The 10,623-nt window shown below is 40.4% G+C and overlaps 1 long non-coding RNA gene across 1 annotated transcript in view; it reads left to right on the forward strand.

The window, feature by feature from the left end:
* LOC139757178 (uncharacterized) overlaps window positions 1-10,623 on the forward strand; it is a 221,445-nt gene that overhangs the window by 181,273 nt on the left and 29,549 nt on the right. Inside the window, exon 5 of the long non-coding RNA XR_011714525.1 lies at window positions 9,032-9,125. This is a non-coding gene — a long non-coding RNA (uncharacterized lncRNA). The remainder of the gene's footprint in view (window positions 1-9,031; window positions 9,126-10,623) is intronic.

The raw sequence follows: 10,623 nt of genomic DNA on the forward strand, positions 1-10,623 counted from the left end.
AGCCCTACTTAAGAGACAATTGCGGAAGTGGCCTTTGACGCTGGAACTTTCTTCTCGCTTTCTTACAAAACTCCTGTAAAGTCTGCGCAGTTCTTCAGTGGGATTCGCATCATCATCTCATGAAGTAGGTAGAGTCTCCTCCACAGGAGCTGCTATCATGCGACACGACCACGACGGCATGTCGGCAAACATAACCCATCTCCTACACTTGACTTGCGGATGACAGGCTCGTCTTGTCTTGCGAGGCTTCGCTTCATTCAGCAAATTCTCTGTAGCACACAGAGTACTTATATTATTGGCTATGGACCAGTGGGCCATCGGCTGAGAGGCATGGTCTTTCCATCTGATGAAGTCATCGGTCTGAAGTGTATCTCAAGATATCCAGACACTGAATTGTAACAGGTTTCCAACCCCTGAGTTACGGGACGCCCTCCCACACCATCGCTCAGCGAGGAGTTTCATGTACACTGCCAGCCAGCAGGTATCGTACATCGTCACGATTCTCATCGCTTAGATCACAAAAAACGAACGCAGGGGGGAGGGAGGACTGCGGCGAATGAAGGTTTGTGAGGCGACGATGGAGCGCAGTCATAGTCTCTCTCTCTCTCTCTCTCTCTCTCAGCTCATGTAAACCTTAACCTTCCATCGATTCTCCTTTTTCCATATAAATCCGGAAGTATTTACGAAACGATATTTGCGTGTGTGTGTGTGTGTGTGTGTGTGTGTGTGTGCCCATTTGTAAAATGTTCTAAGTACAGTTCCACTGATGAAGAAGAATTTACAAGTACAATGGAAAATATAACACTCCCCTGATATGAGCGTGGTAACTCCCTTCCCCTGGATATTAACACCGCGGTATCAGCAGGATTTGAGATAGTGAACCGCCGTGTGGCCCGGCACTGCTGCAGGCGGAGGGGTCGACGCTCCGCTGAGGTGGGCAAGCAGACTCTGTTATGTTGACAGAGCCTCTTGCTGGAGACTGCCCACGCGAGGCAAGTATGGATGGCTATATACTACAAGGGCAATATCGATACGAGTGGCAACGTAATGATGAACAATTTCGACAGTACTTTGAAGAATTATCAAATTTAGGACACTTACTGGCCCTCTCCATTCCAGTGCTGGACGACCCGTTGACGCGAAGGAAGTTAGTTACTGTAATGACCAACGTAAAGAACAAAAGCCACATAGGATTCTGTCCACGCCTGATTAGCGCACTATCAATCACTTTGTTTCTGTTTGTCTCGAGTGTTTAATGCCGCGTTCACTGGTATGTGTTACCCAGTATTATGTGGTTTTAACAAATTGTTTGTACTCGTTAGATTTGGCGAAAGGTTAAACTGTGGTAATTATAGAGGCATTAGCGTGATGGATACTTTGGCTAAGATGTATGAGTTATTATTGCTGAACCGTCTTCATTCATGGTTGAGCAGTAATGTGTCAGACGAGTGCTCAACGCAGGCGCGGCTGCATTCGAACAGATTATGAGCTGGAGGCTTTTGCGTGACGGCGCAGTGTTTAAAGAAGTGAAATTGTACGTATTCTTCACTGATTTTAGCGAGACCTATGATGAAATACTACGTGATGGTCTCATTCAAGTTCAGAAATCATTGCGTTGTGGTAAAGTGATGCTCAGAGCCATTAAAGGTATGTACGAGTGTACGAAGAATGTGACGCGAACGGCAGGCAGAGGGCAGCATCGTCGAGTTGTCTTCTCTCTATTACAGACGGATCAGATGGTGATCAGGTTGCTGGGGCGTAAAATTAGTGGTTTCCGTGGCTCACTGCTCGCTCTCTTACTATGGACGTTGTTGCTGTAGTCATCGCTGCATTGCGGGAAATGTGTCTGAGAAAGTTAGACGTAGTTATGAAGTAGATGATGAGTACAGCTGCAGGGTCATGAACGACAGAGGACTTAATATTTTTGTGGTAGAGCGGCAGACATCAGGCTCCCGCTATCAACTCCTGGGGTTAGTGTATCATACACTCATAGATACTCATGTTTAGGTGCCTGGTTCAGCGATGATGGCAAAGTAGACACAGTAATCAAGCCTCACGACAGTAAATAAGTTGACTTTTTATGCGTCGAGTACAGACATACCGTTCATTTATATGCGCCAGCAGGTGTTCGACTCTGCCATGGCCGGGTACTGCTCTACAGCACCGAAACGTGGTTCATCGACAACCCAAAGAGACTTACGGTTCAATACAATAGGTCAGTTGGAAGTTTTATCAGGTGTGAGGCTTTATATAAGCGTTAACTTGTGCCTCGTATAATCAGGATTACATCCACTGAAGGACACAGTTACGGGGAGAAGGGACAATTTTTATTTAAAGCAAAGTTTCATTCCGTTAATTCTGATGAGCTCTTTTCTGTGATATAAGAATTGTGTCGCCAGGCCAATACACCAGGGTACCGATTCCTCTCACACACATTGCAGCATAATCAGTCTGGATCCACAAGGCAAAATAGCAACATAGAGAAAAACAGGATGCGACTAAATTTCTGGTCTACAGAAGTATACTTAACCCCACACTCTCTGTACGTCAGGTTCATATCAATAAAAAAAAAAAAAAAACAGGTTACCAACGCCAAGCATATACAAGGTTACGCTTCGTGTCCCACAACCTGAAGAGACAGGCAGATGGAGGAGGACACGTGCACATGTACTAGTAATGCCGTACAGACAGATCATGTGTTGTTAGGATGCCCTGTGCCAGTCAGTGTCGGACAAAGATACCCAATGTTGAAATTCACGTGTGTGAACGGCTTGATAAGTTGCAATGGCAATGCAAAAGAATTATGTATATGATGTGTTGAAGTTGTATGTATAAGTGTTGTATCTATGTTATGATTGTCTGCTCTCAGTAACGAAAACAAGTACATTGGAGCTTGAGTGTAAAGATAATTGTATGGACAGAAATTGTGGGAAAATGTGTTTGCCTATTATGTTATTGTACTATTTTCGTCAATAAACTGTGAGAGAGAGAGAGAGAGAGAGAGAGAGAGAGAGAGAGAGAGAGAGAGAGAGAGTCCTTACTTATGATTACTTACGATTTAGCCATATTGTAGGCTTAAGCACGAAGCAGTCACCTTGGGGAAAAGTATGAGGTACGAGAAACGAGTCGTGTGAGCGATATGTTGTCAAGTGTTATGTGTGAGGTGGAGAGATGGCATAATTGTGAACTGAAAGCCGGCTGAAAGAAAAGACATCTACTTAGGTCAAAGAGAGTTACATAGATACACAGACCCCAAGGTCTAAAGCAAGGTGGTCTGGTCTTAACACTAATGAGAAAGATTCTTCCCTCTCAAAGCGGTAGAAAGAAAAAATAAGAATTCCCTACGGCAACACACCCGACGAGAGAGAGAAAAAAAACTGTGATTTGGGGTTATATAACAGCGTCGAAGAGCCATTGAATGTGCTTGATAAATTATCACCTTTGCGGGGGTCAGGATTCATGCAATTTATAGACTGTACGTGATGAGGGAGACAACCAGGCCAGCCACCAGGTTCCCCAGCTGTGGCGGTGGGAAAGAGAGACGACAAATTGACCCTCGGTAATAGATTCGTCGAATAAGCAAATCGTGTGATATCAGGTTTGGTTAGGTAACTTTGGTTGGGTTGGTTATATAACGTTTGGTTAGGTTAGGTGGGTTACGTTAGGGTAGGTTAGTTAACTTACGTTAGATCAGGTCAAGGTAGGTGGATTATGTTAGGTTAAGTGTAGGTTAGTATGGTTAATTTAAGGTTCTTAGGCATGACATATACGCCTCCTTATTACACCACATGATGGAGTGGCTTTACAGTTGGTTCCTCTGTTGTCTAATGATGTATTATATCTATGGCTCATAAATCATGTGAGCCCAACACTGGTGTGGAATACGAATGAACAAGAAGGCTATTTACTCCACAATGGAGGGCTGGAGGGGATGTTGGCCCGCCAAGCAGCTGTTCCACGATAATATATATATATATATATATATATATATATATATATATATATATATATATATATATATATATATATATACAAAGTCATGTGCTGCAAAAGGTTACTCCAATTGGAGAAGGTCTTTCGATACAACATTAATATGGCTTCATTCCAGTATGAACAACTGAAGGGAACTGCTAAACTACCTCTTTGTAAAGTCTTTGGCAATGTGAACATTAGTATGGCTCCTCTCTCAAGTGAGTACTCGTGTAGTTCACTAAAGCACTCCTTCAGGAGAAAGAGTTTCAGCACTGTGAACCTTCATATGGTTTCTCTCCAGTGTGAATAGCAGTATTCTGCACTAAGTAACCCTTCTGGGAGAAGGTCATAAGTAATGCAGCCTCTCTCCTATATAAATGGTCCTGTGGCTTACCATAGTACTCTTTTGGGAAAATGTTTTGTCTCTGTGAACATTTATGTGGCTTTTCTCCCGTATCAACATTCATGGGCTGCGTTAAATGAATTTTCAGGAAAAGTCTCGCATTACCAACATTCGTATAATTTCTCTTCAATATGGGAACCCAATGCCTCCTCACTGAATCAGTCTTCTGGAAAAAGACCATTTAGTACTATAAACATTTTTGTAGCCTCTATTCTGAATAAACATTCATATGCTGCATTAATGGAATCGTCAGGGAAAAGGTTATTAGACATCGTAAACATTCATTTGGCTTCTCTCCTGTATGAGTCTTCATGTGCCTCACTAAATCAATCTTCGAGGAGTACGTCTTTTGGCACTGTAAACTTCCATATGGCTTCTTTCTTATGTGAACAGTCTTGTGCCGCTCAAGACCGCTATTCCGGGAGAAAGTCTTGTCACTGTTAACATCTATGTGGCTTCTCTCCTGTATGAAGAGTCATGTTGCACTCAAACTTTCCTCCGGGAGAGGAAATCCTGTAATGTAAACATGGAAATTGCTTTTCTTGTATGTGAAGAATCACATACCGTATCAAATAACTCTTCAGGGAATTTTTTTTTTTTTGGGGGGGGGAAGGGGGTCAGTGCAAGCGTTCAAGTGGTTTCTCTCCTGTATTGAGTGTTCTTGTGCATCACCAACTGAATCGTCTGGGAGAAGGCCTTTTGGCACTATGAACAGTCATATTCTCTCCTGTCTTATGCTGCCCTGAATTACCCTTCTGGGAGAAGGTCTTTGGGCAATGTAAGCATTCATACGGTTTACAAACCTCCAACAGCCAGGATCAAATCAGGGACCCATGCGAGGCATGCGGGAGCATTGTGGCTAGGCTATGATTATAGCCTAGCCGTAATGCTCCCACACAGGGGTCCTGGGTTCGGTCCTGGCTGTTGGAGGTTTGTATGTTATATGAAAGTGCGAGCTCATATACACTATATTCCTGTATAATATATATATATATATATATATATATATATATATATATATATATATATATATATATATATATATATATACACACACACACACACACTTTTATAGGGCCCTGCAGCTTCGAGACTGTAAGCCTTTCCGATCGCTGGCGATGGATGACGGTCTCGCCGTGGGATTGCAGGCGGAGTCGGTACCGCCTATACATACTGTGTAAAGAGAAAGAACTCTCCCATGTGAAGTGTATTAAGTGTCGTGTGCATTTAGAAGGTTCTGTCCCTTTTGTATTGGTATAAGAGTCAGTAAATCCTGTCACTCGTAAAAGGAAAAGTAAATATCGCAGACGAAGTACCAGGTAGAAGCGCAATCTATAGGTATGGGATACAACTAAAGAGACCCCCGTCATGTGAGGTGTGAGTTGAAGTATATGGGACAGGTTATCTTCAGCATACCTTTACAGCGGAGCATTGAGACCCAGATCATTGATTTAGCCTAAACCATATATATCTATGTGAGCCCAACACTGGTGTGGAATACGAATGAACAAGAAGGCTATTTACTCCACAATGGAGGGCTGGAGGGGATGTTGGCACGCCAACACGGTAATATTATATATATATATATATATATATATATATATATATATATATATATATATATATATATATATACAAAGTCATGTGCTGCAAAAGGTTACTCCAATTGGAGAAGGTCTTTCGATACAACATTAATATGGCTTCATTCCAGTATGAACAACTGAAAGGAACTGCTAAACTACCTCTTTGTAAAGTCTTTGGCAATGTGAACATTAGTATGGCTCCTCTCTCAAGTGAGTACTCATGTGGTTCACTAAAGCACTCCTTCAGGAGAAAGATTTTCAGTACTGTGAACTTTCATATGGTTTCTCTCCAGTGTGAATAGCAGTATGCTGCACTAAGTAACCCTTCTGGGAGAAGGTCATAAGTAATGCAGCCTCTCTCGTATATAAATGGTCCTGTGGCTCACCATAGTACTCCTTTGGGAAAATGTTTTGTCTCTGTGAACATTTATGTGGCTTCTCTCCCGTATCAACATTCATGGGCTGCGTTAAATGAATTTTCAGGAAAAGTCTCGCATTACCAACATTCGTATGATTTCTCTTCAATATGGGAACCCAATGCCTCCTCACTGAATCAGTTCTCTGGAAAAAGACCATTTAGTACTATAAACATTTTTGTAGCCTCTATTCTGAATAAACATTCATATGCTGCATTAATGGAATCGTCAGGGAAAAGGTTATTAGATATCGTAAACATTCATTTGGCTTCTCTCCTGTATGAGTCTTCATGTCTCACTAAATCAGTCTTCGAGGAGTACGTCTTTTGGCACTGTAAACTTCCATATGGCTTCTTTCTTATGTGAACAGTCTTGTGCCGCACAAGACCGCTATTCCGGGAGAAAGTCTTGTCACTGTTAACATCTATGTGGCTTCTCTCCTGTATGAAGAGTCATGTTTCACTCAAACTTTCCTCCGGGAGAGGAAATCCTGTAATGTAAACATGGAAATTGCATTTCTTCTTTGTGTAGAATCACATACCGTATCAAATAACTCCTCAGAGATTTTTTTTTTGGGGGGGGGAGAGGGGGTCAGTGCAAGCGTTCAAGTGGTTTCTCTCCTGTATGAGTATTCTTGTGCATCACCAACTGAATCGTCTGGGAGAAGGCCTTTTGGCACTATGAACAGTCATGTTCTCTCCTGTCTTATGCTGCCCTGAATTACCCTTCTGGGAGAAGGTCTTTGGGCAATGTAAGCATTCATACGGTTTACAAACCTCCAACAGCCAGGATCAAATCAGGGACCCATGCGAGGCATGCGGGAGCATTGTGGCTAGGCTATGATCATAGCCTAGCCGTAATGCTCCCACACAGTGCGAGCTCATATACACTATATTCGTGTATAGTTTTATATATATATATATATATATATATATATATATATATATATATATATATATATATATATATATATATATATATACTTTTATAGGGCCCTGCAGTTTCGAGACTGTAAGCCTTTCCGATCGCTGGCGATGGATGACAGTCTCGCCGTGGGATCAGTAATTGCAGGCGGAGTCGGTACCGCCTATACATACTGTGTAAAGAGAAAGAACTCTCCCATGTGAAGTGTATTAAGTGTCGTGTGCATTTAGAAGGTTCTATCCCTTTTGTATTGGTATAAGAGTCAATAAATCCTATCACTCGTAAAAGGAAAAGTAAATATCGCAGACGAAGTACCAGGTAGAAGCGCTATCTATAGGTATGGGATACAACTAAAGAGACCCCCGTCAGGTGTAGTGTGAGTTGAAGTATATGGGACAGGTTATCTTCAGCATACCTCTATAGCAGGGCATTGGGACCCAGATCATTGATTTAGCTAAGCCATATATAACAGTTGTTTCGTTTGCCCTGGCGTCAAGGCCGTATGTGTAGTGAAACTGTAAGTGGTTTTAGAATTATCTTGATTACTTGTTCTTTTCATGATTGGTGTTATAAATTGACATTGACGACCTAATGGACCAGGTAGTTGATAAGCATGAAGCTCAAAGGGCCAACCACCCAACCCATCTGATATTACAATGTACATACAAGGGAATAGAGATAAATTTGTTTGACTAGCGAATATATAACTCTGCGGAAGTCGCACGTGTGAGATTTTGATACACGTAGGACTGATGGAATGACTTCAATTTTAGCCTAATGGTGACAAAAATTGGTATTATTACCGTTTCGGGACATCTTGCGAATTCTATTAGGTTAGATTTGGTTTGGTGGAAATTGTTTTTTAGATTTTTTTTTTTTTATGTCTATCGAACGATTCTTACCTTCATTTCTATTGTACATTACTATTATTTGCGATTTTTTTCCCCACCCAAAATCACAGTTTTCACTAGAGGTCCTCCGTTATTGTTGGGGGGGGGGGGGTGCTATCTCAAAAGGTAGTTAGTTGCTGTACAAATGAAGGTCAGAATCCTGCAGAGCACATCAAAAGCAAGGAAAGCAAAAAACTTCAGCTTCCAAACATATGAATAAATCTGTACAGATAGTTATACCTAAATATCTACCATCTACTGCAATCACTTGAACTTCCTATATTAAAGGTGCCTTTATAACTTCGTGGATCTGGTGATTTTATCAGAATACATCGTTACAGGTAGATGTGAAATGTTACCAAACCGTTTCAAAACACCCTCTTCTGCTCTATCAACCACACTCTTTATTACCACGCTTCTCTCATACCCTTTCATTACTTACTCGATCAAACCACCTCACACCACATATTGTCCTCAAACATCTCATTTCCAGCACATTCACCCTCCTCCACACAACTCTATCCATAGCCCACACCTCGCATGTATATATATATATATGAATGTTATAAGACATTGGTTTGTCTTTGATCCCACCTTTTCAATAAGAATGTAGTAAAAAAATGTATGGAAACATTAAGGTTGGTGACATAAAATTTCAGAAACTGGTTTAAAACAAAATGTTATGTTACCAATGGTATTGTGTGCTCATTTCTCAAAACAGGCCCAAGAAAATTAAGAATGTGAACTGTATACTAAAGTTTGTTCTAGATATTTTCTTTAACATATATTGAAGATAATTTTTTGTAATTCTCCAAATGTACTAACCAGTTTCCATTTCTGCAGGTACCACAAATGTGCTAGAGATGGCAATCGGCCAATATTCACTGTGCAGCAGTCGTAATCTTTGCCCATATCAATCATTGGTGAAGAAATGCAGGTAGGCACATTTATTTTTACTATTTGTAGATGAATTTTATTCAGTAACAGTAATAGAAGCAGTCTTAGTGTAAACTGTTAGGCTTCACTGCAAGTATGAAATCACTTATAGCTGTCAGCTTGATTTTGTCAGTGGTGATGATAATTTGAAAAAGAGGGTTATTTATTGACAGGATGGACAGTCAAACAGGACCGGGAATGTGCTATAACAGTTTACAGGGTGTACAGCCAACCAAACGATGTGGTGATAGTGGAAGTTATTTCTTTTGGTACAACAGGGAAAGTCTAGTGTAAGAATGATTAGATTGCATGTGAAGAAGCATACTTTCTCTGATATTAGTATATAATTACCAATGAATAATGTCCACAGTGGCTATAGTTTCAGGGTCATATCTGTAGCTGTGAATGGGAGTGCGAGTTCTTATTTCACTTCAGGGGTGCAGTAATTCAAATATCATTACCAACAAAAATCAAAGCATTGGATTTGTATAGTTAGTAAAAATCTACTTCACTTGCAGCAATCACTTTGAAGAATATTAGGTTACACAAAGGTGTATTAAACTGTATTGTTTCTGTATTGAAAAAAACACTCATGAAAAGAAAGGTATTCCCGGTCCAGAAACACCTAACGCAATATCACATGAAGTACCCTACACAGAAACTAATTTAAGTCTAGCTAACTAAAGTTAACCTCTAATTCTGTAAACCATTTGATGCATCTTTTGTTCTTTTTCCTTCCCAAGAGAGCACACACAAAAAAAATTTGACACGTAAAAAAATCATTATTCTTATGAAAAACGTATTTGATAAATTTGCTTTTCCTGAGTACTGCATTAAAAGAATAACTTTTTCACTCTCATTATGTGCACAAAATGATACCAAAACCATTATATTTTCTTATGTGTTAAGACTTGAGAATCTTTGTCATGCAAAAACACACAAAACTTACATGACTTGCCAGTAGTAAGGATAAGCAGCACCAGGTGTTATGGGTGTTAGTGGGTACCACAAATGTTGCCTGGTGAGACATATTAACACCAGACTATTTAGTGCTTACCAGTTTTTTAGTAATGTGCTCTCACCAAAACTTTATTTCTCGCTAGGTGAGTTGAGACCTTTATGACTAGCTCCTTGGTCGTTTCAATTTTCCATATGTAGTGTTCTTTCACTTCATAAGAGAGAAATTGTTTTTCTTTTGAAAGACCAGATCATCAGGATGTAAATCGTAAAACAAATTCATTAAAATAAATACATAAAAGTAACAGACTGTCAATATAAGCATAAGTTTCTCTGGTCAGTAGGGTATCTTCTAGTATTACAGATCCTGTTGCCATTCTCTTTCATTTCAGTGAATTTCAGAGTTAAAGGATACCGTATTATGTTGTAAGTTTTCTTTTCATATTTGATTGCCATTTCCTTGTTAGTGAGGTAGCACTAGGAACAGTCAAAGAAAGATCACATCTTCGGCATCCATTCCCCAGCTGGCATGTGAAATGCAA

This window comes from Panulirus ornatus, chromosome 25 (assembly GCF_036320965.1).
Source record: "Panulirus ornatus isolate Po-2019 chromosome 25, ASM3632096v1, whole genome shotgun sequence".
In the NCBI taxonomy this organism is placed as follows: domain Eukaryota; kingdom Metazoa; phylum Arthropoda; class Malacostraca; order Decapoda; family Palinuridae; genus Panulirus; species Panulirus ornatus.